Source organism: Oncorhynchus mykiss, chromosome 27 (genome assembly GCF_057628025.1).
Source record: "Oncorhynchus mykiss isolate SJ-2025 chromosome 27, ASM5762802v1, whole genome shotgun sequence".
Lineage (NCBI taxonomy): Eukaryota > Metazoa > Chordata > Actinopteri > Salmoniformes > Salmonidae > Oncorhynchus > Oncorhynchus mykiss.
In genome coordinates, this window is record NC_143048.1 from 26525581 (window position 1) to 26538824 (window position 13244).

The window sequence follows — 13244 nt, forward strand, 5'->3', positions numbered from 1 at the left end:
TTCGATTACAGGCTCAAAATGGCTAGAAACAAAAACCAACCTTTCCTCCAAATATACCTCTGCTGTCTTCAACCAGGATCTCACCAATAACTGCCTCGTTGCCTGTGTCCATAATGGGTCTGCGATCAAACGACCACCCCTCATCAATGTCAAACGCTCCCTAAAACACTTCAGCGAGTAGGCCTTTCTAATCGACCTGGCCCGGGTATCCTGGAAGGATATTGACCTCATTCTATCAGCAGAGGATGCCTGATTATTCTTTAAAAGTGCTTTCCTCACCATCTTAAATAAGCATGCCCCATTCAAAAAATGTTGAACCAGGAACAGATGTAGCCCTTGGTTCACTCCAGACCTGACGGCCCTTGACCAGCACAAAAACATCCTGTGGCTTAGTGCATTAGCATCGATTAGCCCGCCCGATACGCAACTTTTCAGGGAAGTTAGGAACCAATATACACAGGCAGCTAGGAAGGCAAAGGCTAGCTTTTTCAAACAGAAATTTGTATCCTGTAGCACAAACTCCAAAAACTTCTGGGACACTGTAAAGTCAATGGAGAATAAGAGCACCTCCTCCCAGCTGCCCACTGCACTGAGGCTAGGAAACACTGTCACTACCGATAAATCAAAAATAATTTACAATTTCAAATTCAAGCATTTCTCTACGGCTGGCCATGCTTTCTTCCTGGCTACCCCTACACCGGTCAACAGCCATGCACCCCCCACAGAAACTTGCCCAAGCCTCCCCTATTTCTCCTTTCTCCTTCACCCAAATCCAGATAGCTGATGTCTGAAAGAGCTGCAAAATCTGGACCCCTACAAATCAGCAAGGCTATACAATCTGGATCCTCTCTTTCTAAAATGATCCGCCGAAATTGTTGCAACCCCTATTACTAGCCTGTTCAACCTCTATTTCGTATCATCTGAGATCCCCAAAGATTGGAAAGCTGTCACGTCATCCCCCTCTTCAAAAGGGGGAGACACTCTAGACCAAAACTGCTACAGACCATTATCTATCCTACCCTGCCTTTCTATGGTCTTCGAAAGTCAAGTTAACAAACATATCACCAAACATTTCGAATCCCACCATACCTTCTCTGCTATGCAATCTGGTTTCCGAGCTGGCCATGGGTGTACCTCAGCCACGCTCAAGGTCCTAAACGATATCATAATCGCCATCGATAAGAGACAATACTGTGCAGCTGTATTCATCGACCTGGCCAAGGCTTTCGACTCTGTCAATCACCTTATTTTATCGGCAGACTCAACAGTCTTGGTTTCTCAAGTGACTGCCTCGCCTGGTTCACCAACTGTGTGTGAAATTGGAGGGCCTGTTGTCCGGACCTCTGGCAGTCTCTATGGGGGTGCCACAGGGTTCAATTCTCGGGCCGACTGTCTTCTCTGTATACAATCAATGATGTCGCTCTTGCTGCTGGTGATTCTCTGATCCACCTCTACGCAGACGACACCATTCTGTATACTTCTGGTCCTACTTTGGACACTGTGTTAACTAACCTCCAGACAAGCTTCAATGCCATACAACTCTCCTTCCGTGGCCTCCAACTGCTCTTAAATGCAAGTAAAACTAAATGCATGCTCTTCAAAAGACTCACATTATGCATCTCCAATCCAAAATGTAATCTAGAATCGGCTTCCTATTTCGCAGCAAAGCATCATTCACTCATGCTGCCAAACATACCCTCGTAAAACTGACTATCCTACCGATCCTTGACTTCGGTGATGTCATTTACAAAATAACCTCCAACACTCTACTCAGCAAATTGGATGCAGTCTATCACAGTGCCATCCTTTTTGTCACCAAAGCCCCATATACTACCAACCACTGCGACTTGTATGCTCTCGTTGGCTGGCCCTCGCTTCATATTCGTTGCCAAACCCCACTGGCTCCAGGTCATTTATAGGTTTTTGCTAGGTAAAGCCCAACCTTATCTCAGCTCACTGGTGACCATAGCAGCACCCACCCGTAGCATGCGCTCCAGCAGGTATATTTCACTGGTCACCCCCAAAGCCAATTTCTACTTTGGCCACCTTTCCTTCCAGTTCTCTGCTGCCAATGACTGGAACGAACTGCAAAAATCACTGAAGCTGGAGACTCCCTCCCTCACTCCCTCACAAGCCCTCAACTGGCAGCTTCATTAAATAGTACCTGCAAAACCCCAGTCTCAACGTCAACAGTGAAAGGGCGACTGCGGGATGCTGGCCTTCCAGGCAGAGTTGCAACGGAAAAGCCATATCTCAGACTAGCCAATAAAAATAAAAGATTAAGATGGGCAAAAGAACACAGACAGTGGACAGAGGAACTCTGCCTAGAAGGCCAGCATTCCGGAGTAGCCTCTTCACTGTTGACGTTGAGACTGGTGTTTTATGGGTACTATTTAATGAAGCTGCCAGTTGAGGACTTGTGAGACATCTGTTTCTCAAGCTAAACACTCTAATGAACTTGTCCTCTTACTCAGTTGTGCACCGGGGCCTCCCACTCCTCTTTCTATTGGTTAGAGCCAGTTTGCGCTGCACTGTGAAGGGAGTAGGACACAGCGTTGTATGAGATCTTCAGTTTCTTGGCAATTTCTCACATGGAATAGCCTTCATTTCTCAGAACAAGAATAGACTGAGGAGTTTCAGAAGAAAGTGCTTTTTGTTTCTAGCCATTTTGAGCCCGTAATCAAACTCACAAATGCTGATGCTCCAGATACTCAACTTAGTCTAAGGCCAGTTGTATTGCTTATTTAATCCACACAACAGTTTTCAGCTGTGATAAAATAATTGCTAAAGGGTTTTTTAATGATCAATTAGCCTTTTAAAATTATATACTTGGATTATCTAACACAACGTGCCATTAGAACACTGGAGTGATGGTTGCTGATAATGGGCCTCTGTACGCCTATTTAAATATCCCATTACAAATCAGCCATTTCCAGCTACAATAGTCATTTACAACATTAACAATGCCTACACTGTATTTCTGATCAATTTGATGTTATTTTAAATGGACAAAAAATGTGCTTTTCTTTCAAAAACAAGGACATTTCTAAGTGACCCCAAACTTTTGAACGGTAGCGTATATATAATATACAGTAGCAAGACAGGGGCTGCTGCTCTCCAGGGAATTAAATAACTATGCTAATAAAGTTGGAGTGGAAATAATTCACAGCATCAGTGCATCTCCTCTACTCTGGCCGCCCATAAACCCTGAGGATGTATACAGTAGAACCCTGCATGTCCTGGTGCAGAGCCAAGGAAGAGTGTTTATGTATTTTGATGTGTTCATTACAGTACATAGCGTTTTACCTGCATTATAAATATTTTTCACGGCATGATTTCAACCAATGTGAAACATAAGAGCATAGATCAATGGTATACTATTATGTCCACCATTACTCAAGTCTCTTTTTTCTTCTCCAAATATGCCTGCATTATATTTCTGAGTTGGTGTAGACAAAGTACATTTGTAAGTGCATTTTTTACTTGTTACCCAGGGCTATGGATTTCATATACAAGCCTGGTTGATGACTATTTTTGAATAATCATTCCATTACAAGAACATGTCTCAAGTGGGTTTCCTCAAAATAAACATGTTTTCTCAAGGCAATATTTGTTCTACCCTGCTTTGACAAAAAGTACATGTTTAAAACATATGGCAAACAATGTAAAGATCTGGCTACACAGTTGATAACTTCACAGTAAAATGGTTAATTTGGTTTGTAAACCTCCCTTTTACAGTGAATTCACTAACATCCTACTCCCGTTTAATGCCACTCCCATTAGTTGAAATAACATATTTAACAGACAATAAAATGCTTACACGGGACTAAAAAGTGTCAGACTATGATATCAGATTACCCTATTGATCAGTAGCTACAGACCGACTACTGTGTGTTCATTTAACAGAGTGGATTCCCCACACATTACTTAACTGTTGGTTCAAATTAAGGGGCATCTGTTTACCTACAGTGTAGCCTTTTATTAGAATCAGCATAAACATTGAACTAATGTATTTTCATGAAAGCGATGAGGTGGTTATATACAGTTATACAGTTATATACACAAACTTCATACAATTTCATTCTAGAATTTAAACCAAGACCTTTTATTTTCTCTCCAACCCTACGCGTGATGATGAATAGGTATCGTGTAAGCTCTCGATGGGAACTGCATTGTTCATGGACAATTTACACAGAAATGTGCGGGCAAAGTCTGGAGCCATGATGTGTTAACATACCGTCCTGAGATGAGTCACACTGATGCCTTCTGACAGGCTTCATTCAGCTGGTGAGAGAGGCAGAGGCTAACCAGGAGTGCAGCTCTGCCCAAACACATGCTGCGTGCCAGCCTTCATCTTGCTCCAATGAGATGAGAGTACAGGAGGTAAAAATAACGAGTTCGGTAGGTACTGTAACTGTACAGTACAGTATGGGAGATGTGACTGGCTGGGATTTAAAGTATGCACTAGCTGCTGGTAATTCAGGGATGAACTGTAGAAGACCTTGATAGTAAACATCTCTTTTGTTTTGGTTTAGTTTTGTAGGACTATATAGTGTAATCTGAATATAGAAGTACAATGCCATATGTGAAGCTCATTCATAAAAACAAACAGTTATACACTCAGAGCTGTCTGCTTATCCATCAGTTAATCCCTGTTTAAAAAATATCTATTGTGGTAAATGTTCATGTTGTTTTCAGACCATGCCTTAGCTATATTGTGGTGTACATATGCTGTACATCTGAATGATACATACTGTAAATCCACTGGATTAACCTGTCTACGATACTGGTTCCCAATTGGGAATCAACCCTCCCACGTGCAGCTGGAACGGTGGCGCATGGAACGCAAAAATATTCTTAAAAATATTTAACCTCCACACATTAACAAGTCCAATAGCTCAAATGAAAGATAAACATCTTGTTCATTTAGCCAGCAAGTCAGATTTCTAAAATGTTTTACGGCGAAAACATAGCACATATATATGTAAAACCACCACCAGACACAGCTCATTTCAATAGCCAAAACATGCAATCAACAAACGCAGGATTAAAAAATAAATCGCTCACTAACCTTTTGAAAATCTTCATCAGATGACAGTAATATGACATATTACACAGTACATATTTTTTTTTTTCAATAATATGCCATTTATATCCATAAATGTCCATTTACAGTGAGTTCACCTTCAGAAATTACTCAAAAACGCCCGCAGGAAATCTATGTAGCGCGGCAAGATAACGTAAAATAGACATCATAAACTTTGACTAAATATACATGTTCTACATATAGTTAGAAAGATACACTGCTTCTTTATGCAACCGCTGTGTTAGATTTATTTTTAACGTTACAGAAATCGCACACTATTCCATATGCTGAGACAGCGCTCAGTTCCAAGCTACATTTCCACGTAATGTTGGAGTCAACAGAAACACAGATTTAAGCATAAATATTCCCTTACCTTCGATGGTCTTCGTTCAGAATGTTCTGGAAGGCTTCATACTTACCCAATACATCGTTTGGTTTCAAGTCTTGCGTCTTTGTATTAGCTACTGCTAATAACATCAGCTGAAATGCACCCAAAACGTCCTCTGGTCCGGATAAGTTGCGCATCAAAACTTCAAAATTACACATTATATGTCGACTAAACAGGTCAAACTAAGTGCAGAAGCAAGCTTTATGATGTTTTAGACGTGCAAAACAAACTTCAATTCAATCGCCCATCGTCTGCCCTTCTCTTCAGTGCTGGAAACAAAGGAATGACTGTGACCAATTCGCGCCCTGACGCACAGCCTATTCTCTCGTGGCACGCACTAATTTCACTCCCATAGGGTCAATTCTCGCGCGATTTGAACGGTTTGAAGCTCTAATGAAAGAGGACATCTAGCGGAAGAGATAGAAAGTGTCCCCAGAATCATAGCTGGTTGGGAGGGGTGGGGGCATGACGTCAAAGTTGCTCCAACTTTCATGGCCACAGAAACTAGTTTGGAAGAATGCCTGCCCTGTGAGTTCTGCTATACTTACAGACATAATTCCAACGGTTTTAGAATCTTTAGAGTGTTTTCTATCCAATAATAATTTTTATTTGCATATATTAACAATTTTTGAAAGATTTTTTTTCCAGTTTACTAGGGGTACCCAATCTCTCCAAAGGGGGCGTATATCTGCCATATCCTCATTAATGTCTAATCCGTCATTTGGAATTTTAGAATGACCACAGTCAATCTCCTCATTTAAATCTACATTACCAAAGCAATATAGCTTTTTAAAACTTCGTAAACTGGCATTTCAAATAGACAACAAACTAAAAATGTATGTTCAAATCTTCTTGGAGTAAGGGGAAATACTTAGCAAGAATGTATTGTACCCTGTTGGACAGTCTCTCATTTTAACTCAATAGACTCTAACCACACACTCACACATACTACACTGACACTCCAACACACACACGCACACATACACAAAACACACACAGCCATTTATTGATGCCACACACACACACACACACACACACACACACACACACACACACACACACACACACACACACACACACTGCTGCTACTCTCTGTTTATTATCTATGCATAGTCACCTTACCACTACCCACATTTACATACAGTATGACCTCAAATACCTCAGCTAACCCGTACCCCTGCACATTGACTCGGTACTGGTAACCCCTGTACATAGCCTTGTTGTTGTTATGTTATTGTGTTACTATTTTTCCTTTACTTTATTTAGCAGATTTTTCTTAACAACTTTTTAAAACTGAATTGTTGGTTAAGGGCACGTAAGTAAGCATTTCACAGTAAGGTTTACACCCGGTGTATCGGCACATGTGACGAAGAAAATGTGATTTTGATTGTATTTGTTCAGAGTATCATAGACATCCCAACAGACAAAATAACATCTCCAAATTGATTTAAGAGCTTTGAGGTTGACATCATTGCATAATATCCCTCCAAAAGCATTGCTGGTGTATCAAATGTGTAAAAACATAATTCACTTTGAGTGGTTTGGTGAACCACAAACACACTACTGTTGGTATCTTATTTTAAAGGGATAGTGCGGGAAGCTCTTTCTCTTTCTCCTCCAACTTCCTTTAAACTGCACGAAAATGGTATCCGTTGTGGAAAGAGATCTTTCCATTCCCTGTAAATTGTTCATGTTTCAGTTCAATTCAGACTTAGAAGCACCGCCCAAAGCCCCACATTACCCCCTCGCTGCGCCCTCCATTGGCCCCAACCTTCTCTGGACATCTTGACCAGATTGGGATCTCTGTCTGTGGATTGGAGTGAGACTTGGATTGGAGAGGGAGGGGGGTGGCTGGGGATGAACTGACAGGTTATTACTGGATTTGTGGGGGATTAGTCCATAAAAGCCCTCTCAGCCCCACGGCCAGCGTGGCCAGAACGGAGGAAATAAGATAAAATAATCTCTGTAAAAATGGTCTGGAGTGGGAAAGAGTGTGAGAGAGAGAAATGAGGAAAAAAACATCATCCCAAATAAAATCAGTGCTTGGAAAAAATGCATTAAATCTTCACTCTGTCCTAATTTCGGTTGTTTCTGTTTTTTTCTGAAAACCCCTGCCTGGGGATATGTCAATTGGAATGAGATTAAACTCCCACAATATAGACGTGAAAAAAGCAGACTGGAACACATCTAAAATGCTCAAGAGCCCCCCTTTAGAAAGCTATGTTCTTCTCTCTGGTTCAATAGATGAGCATCTGACTCATATGCGTTGTTGCATAAGCAGGTACACACATCAGGGACCTGCTTTGATTTTAGATCCCTTATGGTTGTAGGGAGAGTTAGATCTGTCGATTCACCTATCATGTTCTGGAGAAATTACTAAAACATGTACATTACCAGTCAAACGTTTGGACACACTGACTCATCTGGTCAGGATGCTCTCGATTTTGCAGTTGTAAAACTTTCCACTGCATCCGCCTATGTAACACTTTCCTATCAGCAGTGTAAGGTAACAGAGCTAGAGCGATGTTTGTCAGACCATGAGACATCCAGAAAATCTTTTTTCTAACAAAATTCTCTGTAGTATTTCTGTGCTAATAGCAGAATAGCCCCCAAAAATGTTCACCAAATATATTTTGCTTTTTTTCTATATTGTAGAATAATAGTGAAGACATCAAAACTATGAAATAACACATATGGAACGCTGTACAGTGACAAGAAAATGTATTTGATTTATTTTTTTATACATTTTTCTCATTTACAACTGCGACCTGTCCAAAATAAAGCAAATCAGTGTGACAAAAACAACAGAGTTACACATGGGATAAACGAATGTACAGTCAATAACACAATAGAAAATCTGTATACAGTGTGTGCAAATGAAGTAAGGAGGTAAGGAAATAAATAGGCCATAGTGGCGAAGTAATTACAATTTAGCAATTAACACTGGAGTGATAGATGAGGATGTAGATGAGGATGTGCAAGTAGAAGTACTGGTGTGCAAAAGAGCAGAAAAATTAACAAAAAAAACAAATATGGGGATGAGGTAGGTAGTTGGTGGATGGGCTATTTACAGATGGGCTGTGCACAGCTGCAGCAATAGGTAAACTGCTCTGACAGCCGATACTTGAAGTTAGTGAGGGAGATACAAGTCTTCAACTTCAGTGATTTTTGCAATTCGTTCCAATCATTGGCAGCAGAAAACTGGAAGGAAAGGCGGCCAAAGTAGTTATTGGCTTTGGGGATGACCAGTGAAATATACCTGCTGCAGCGCGTGCTATGGGTGTTGCTATGGTGACCAGTGAGCTGAGATAAGGTGGAGCTTTACCAAGCAAAGACTTGAATGTGAACCCTTTGGAATTACCTCTATTTCTTCATGAATTGGTCATCAAAATTGATCTGATCTTCATCTAGGTCAAAATAACAGACAAACATAGTGTGCTTAAACTAATAACACACAAATTATTGTATTTTTCTATATTCTATATTGAATACATAATTTAAACATTCACAGTGTAGGTTGGAAAAAGTATATGAACCCTTAGGATAATATCTTCTCTAAAAGCTAATTGGAGTCAGGAGTCAGCTAACCTGGAGTCCAATCAATGAGACGAGAATGGAGATGTTGGTAAGAGCTGCCTTGCCCTATAAAACACCCTCATAACATTTGAGTTTGCTATTCACAAGAATATTGCCTGATGTAAACCATGCCTTGAACAAAAGAGATCTCAGGAGACCTAAGATTAAGAATTGTCGACTTGCATTAAGCTGGAAAGGGTTCGAAAAATATCTCTAAAAGCCGTGATGTTCATCAGTCCAGGGTAAGACAAATTATCTATAAATGGAGAAAGTTCAGCACTGTTGCTAGTCTCCCCAGGAGTGGCCGTGCTGCAAAGATGACTGCAAGAGCACAGGGCAGAATGCTCAATGTGGTTTAAGAAGAATCCTAGAGTGTCAGCTAAAGACTTACAGAAATCTCTGGAACATGCTATCATCTCTGTTGACGAGTCTACAATACGTAAAACACTAAACAAGAATGGTGTTTATGGGAGGATACCATGGAAGAAGCAACTGCTGTCCAAAAAAATGAACATTGCTGGACATCTGAAGTTTGCAAAAGTGCACCTGGATGTTTCACAGCGCTACTGGCAAAATATTCTGTGGACAGACAAATCTACACCTGAGTTGTTTGGAAGGAACACACAACACTATGTGTGGAGAAAAAAAGGCACAGCACACCAACATCAAAACCTCATCCCAACTGTAAAGTATGGTGGAAGGAGCATCATGGTTTGGGGTTGCTTTGCTCTGCTATCATCGACGGAAAAATAAATTCCCAAGTTTATCAAGACATTTTGCAGGAGATTGGTAGGCTGTCTGCCAATTGAAGCTCATCAGAAGTTGGGTGATGCAACAGGACAACGACCCAAAACACAGAAGTAAATCAACAACAGAAGAAAATACGCCTTCTGGAGTGGCCCAGTCAGTCTCCTGACCTCAACTTGATTGAGATGCTGTGGCATGACCTCAAGTCAGCAGTTCACACCAGACATCCCAAGAATACTGCTAAACTGAAACAGTTTTGTAAAGAGGAATGGTCCAAAATTACTCCTGACTGTTGTGCAGGTCTAATGCTCAACTACAGAAAACATTTGTTTGAGGTTATTGCTGCCAAAGGATGGTCAACCTGTTATTCAATCCAAGGGTTCACATACTTTTCCCACCCTGCACTGTGAATGTTAACACGGTGTGTTCAATAAAGACATGAAAATCTAATCAAATCAAATTTATTGTTCACATACACATGTTTAGCAGATGTTAATGCAAGTGTAGCGAAATGCTTGTGCTTCTTGTTCCGACAATGCAGTAATAACCAACGAGTAATCTAACCTAACAATTCCAAAACTACTACCTTATACACACAAATGTAAAGGGATAAAGAATATGTACATAAAGCTATGAATGAGTGATGATACAGAATGGCATAGGCAAGATGCAGTAGATGGTATCGAGTACAGTATATACATATACGATGAATAATGTAGGGTATGTAAACATTATATTAGGTAGCATTGTTTAAAGTGGCTAGTGATATATTTTACATAAATTTCCATCAATTCCCATTATTAAAGTGGCTGGAGTTGAGTCAGTGTGTTGGCAGCAGCCACTCAATGTTAGTGTGATGGCCTTGAGATAGAAGCTGTTTTTCAGTCTCTCGGTCCCTGCTTTGATGCACCTGTACTGATCTCGCCTTCTGGATGATAGCGGGGTGAACAGGTAGTGCCTCGGGTGGTTGTTGTCCTTGATTTTCTTTATGGCCTTCCTGTGACATCGGGTGGTGTAGGTGTCCTGGAGGGCAGGTAGTTTGTCCCCAGTGATGCATTGTGCAGACCTCACTACCCTCTGGAGAGCCTTACGGTTGTGGGCGGAGCAGTTGCCGTACCAGGCGGTGATACAGCCCGACAGGATGCTCTCGATTGTGCATCTGTAGAAGTTTGTGAGTGCTTTTGGTGACAAGCCAAATTTCTTCAGCCTCCTGAGGTTGAAGAGGCGCTGCTGCGCCTTCTTCACAATGCTGTCTGTGTGGGTGGACCAATTCAGTTTGTCTGTGATGTGTACGCCGAGAAACTTAAAACTTACTACCCTCTCCACTACTGTCCCATCGATGTGGATGTGGGGCTGCTCCCTCTGCTGTTTCCTGAAGTCCACAATCATCTCCTTAGTTTTGTTGACGTTGAGTGTGAGGTTATTTTCCTGACACCACACTCCGAGGGCCCTCAACTCCTCCCTGTAGGCCGTCTCGCCTTTGTTGGTAATCAAGCCTAACACGGTAGTGTCGTCCGCAAACTTGATGATTGAGTTGGAGGCGTGCATGGCCACTCAGTCGTGGGTGAACAGGGAGTACAGGAGAGGGCTCAGAACGCACCCTTGTGGGGCCCCAGTGTTGAGGATCAGCAGGGTGTAGATGTTGTTACCTACCCTCACCACCTGGGGGCGGCCCGTCAGGAAGTCCAGTACCCAGTTGCACAGGGCAGGGTCTCGAGCTTGATGACGAGTTTGGAGGGTACTATGGTGTTAAATGCTGAGCAGTAGTCGATGAACAGTATTCCCACATAGGTATTCCTCTTGTCCAGATGTGTTAAGGCAGTGTGCAGTGTGGTAGAGATTGCATCGTCTGTGGACCTATTTGGGAGGTAAGCAAATTGGAGTGGGTCTAGGGTGTCAGGTAGGGTGGAGGTGATATGGTCCTTGACTAGTCTCTCAAAGCACTTCATGATGACGGAAGTGAGTGCTACGTAGTAGTAGTTGTTTAGCTCAGTTACCTTAGCTTTCTTGGGAGCAGGAACAATGGTGGCCCTCTTGAAGCATGTGGGAACAGCAGACTGGGATAAGGTTTGATTGAATATGTGCGTAAACACACCAGCCAGCTGGTCTGCGCATGCTCCGAGGGCGCGGCTGGGGATGCTGTCTGGGCCTGCAGCCTTGCGAGGGTTAACACGTTTAAATGTTTTACTCACGTTGGCTGCAGTGAAGGAGAGTCCGCATGTTTTGATTGCAGGCAGTGTCAGTGGCACTGTATTGTCCTCAAAGCGGGCAAAAAAGTTATTTAGTCTGCCTGGGAGCACGACATCCTGGTCCGTGACGGGGCTGGTTTTCTTTTTGTACTCCGTGATTGACTGTAGACCCTGCCACATACCTCTTGTGTCTGAGCCGTTGAATTGCGACTCTACTTTGTCTCTATACTGACACTTAGCTTGTTTGATTGCCTTGCGGAGGGAAAAACTACACTGTTTGTATTCGGTCATGTTTCCGGTCACCTTGCCCTGGTTAAAAGCAGTGGTTCATGCTTTCAGTTTTCACACTCATGATAAATGTATAATTGCTTGTGTGTTATTAGTTTAATAAGCAGACTGTGTTTGTCTATTGTTGTGACCTAGATGAAGAACAGATTTTATGACCAATTTTTGCAGAAATCCATGTATTTCCAAAGGGTTCATATAATTTTTCTTGCCACTGTAGTAACCAAAAAAAGTGTTAGATTTTTATTTGTTTATTTTATATATTTGAGATTCTTCAAAGTAACCACCCTTTCCCTTGATGACAGCTTTGCACATTCTTCACATTCTCTCAGCCAGCCTCAAAAGATAATGGCGCCTCGAACTGGAAAAAAAGTAAAGACGCGAAGGATATACTGCTTTCTCGAGACCAAGCCCAAACCCCATCATTTAAATGAAGAAAATACAGAGAAGTTATTCAACTTCCACTACCAACCGTACTATTGGCCAACGTGCAATCACTGGAAAATAATATCCTACCTGCCGGAAATTAAAAACTGTAATATCTTAATTTTCACCGAGTCGTGGCTGAACAACGACATGGATACTATAGAGCTGACTGGGTTTTCTGTGCATCAGCATGACAGGACGAGGGGCGGGGTGTGTGTCTATTTGTAAATAACAGCTGGTGCACGATTTCTAATATTAAAGGGTTCTCGAGGCATTGCTCATCTGAGGTAGAGTACCTCATGATAAGCTGTAGACCACACTATCTATCAAGAAAGCTCTCATCTATTATTCTTCATAGCCATCTATTTACCATCACAAACCGATGCTGGCACAAAGACCACACTCAACCAGCTGTATACGCCATAAGCAAACAAGAAAATGCTCATCCAGAAGCGTCGCTCCTAGTGGCCGGGGACTTTAATGCAGGCAAACTTAAATCTGTTTCACCAAATTTCTACCTGCATGTCACATGTGCAACCTGAGGAGA

At 41.9% G+C, this 13244-nt stretch overlaps 2 long non-coding RNA genes across 2 annotated transcripts in view; one reads left to right on the forward strand and one right to left on the reverse strand.

The window, feature by feature from the left end:
• Positions 1-13244, forward strand: part of LOC149971285 (uncharacterized) — a 1017865-nt gene that overhangs the window by 899789 nt on the left and 104832 nt on the right. The gene's annotated exons all lie outside the window — the stretch shown is intronic.
• Positions 1-13244, reverse strand: part of LOC149971288 (uncharacterized) — a 223794-nt gene that overhangs the window by 32429 nt on the left and 178121 nt on the right. The window lies entirely within an intron of this gene.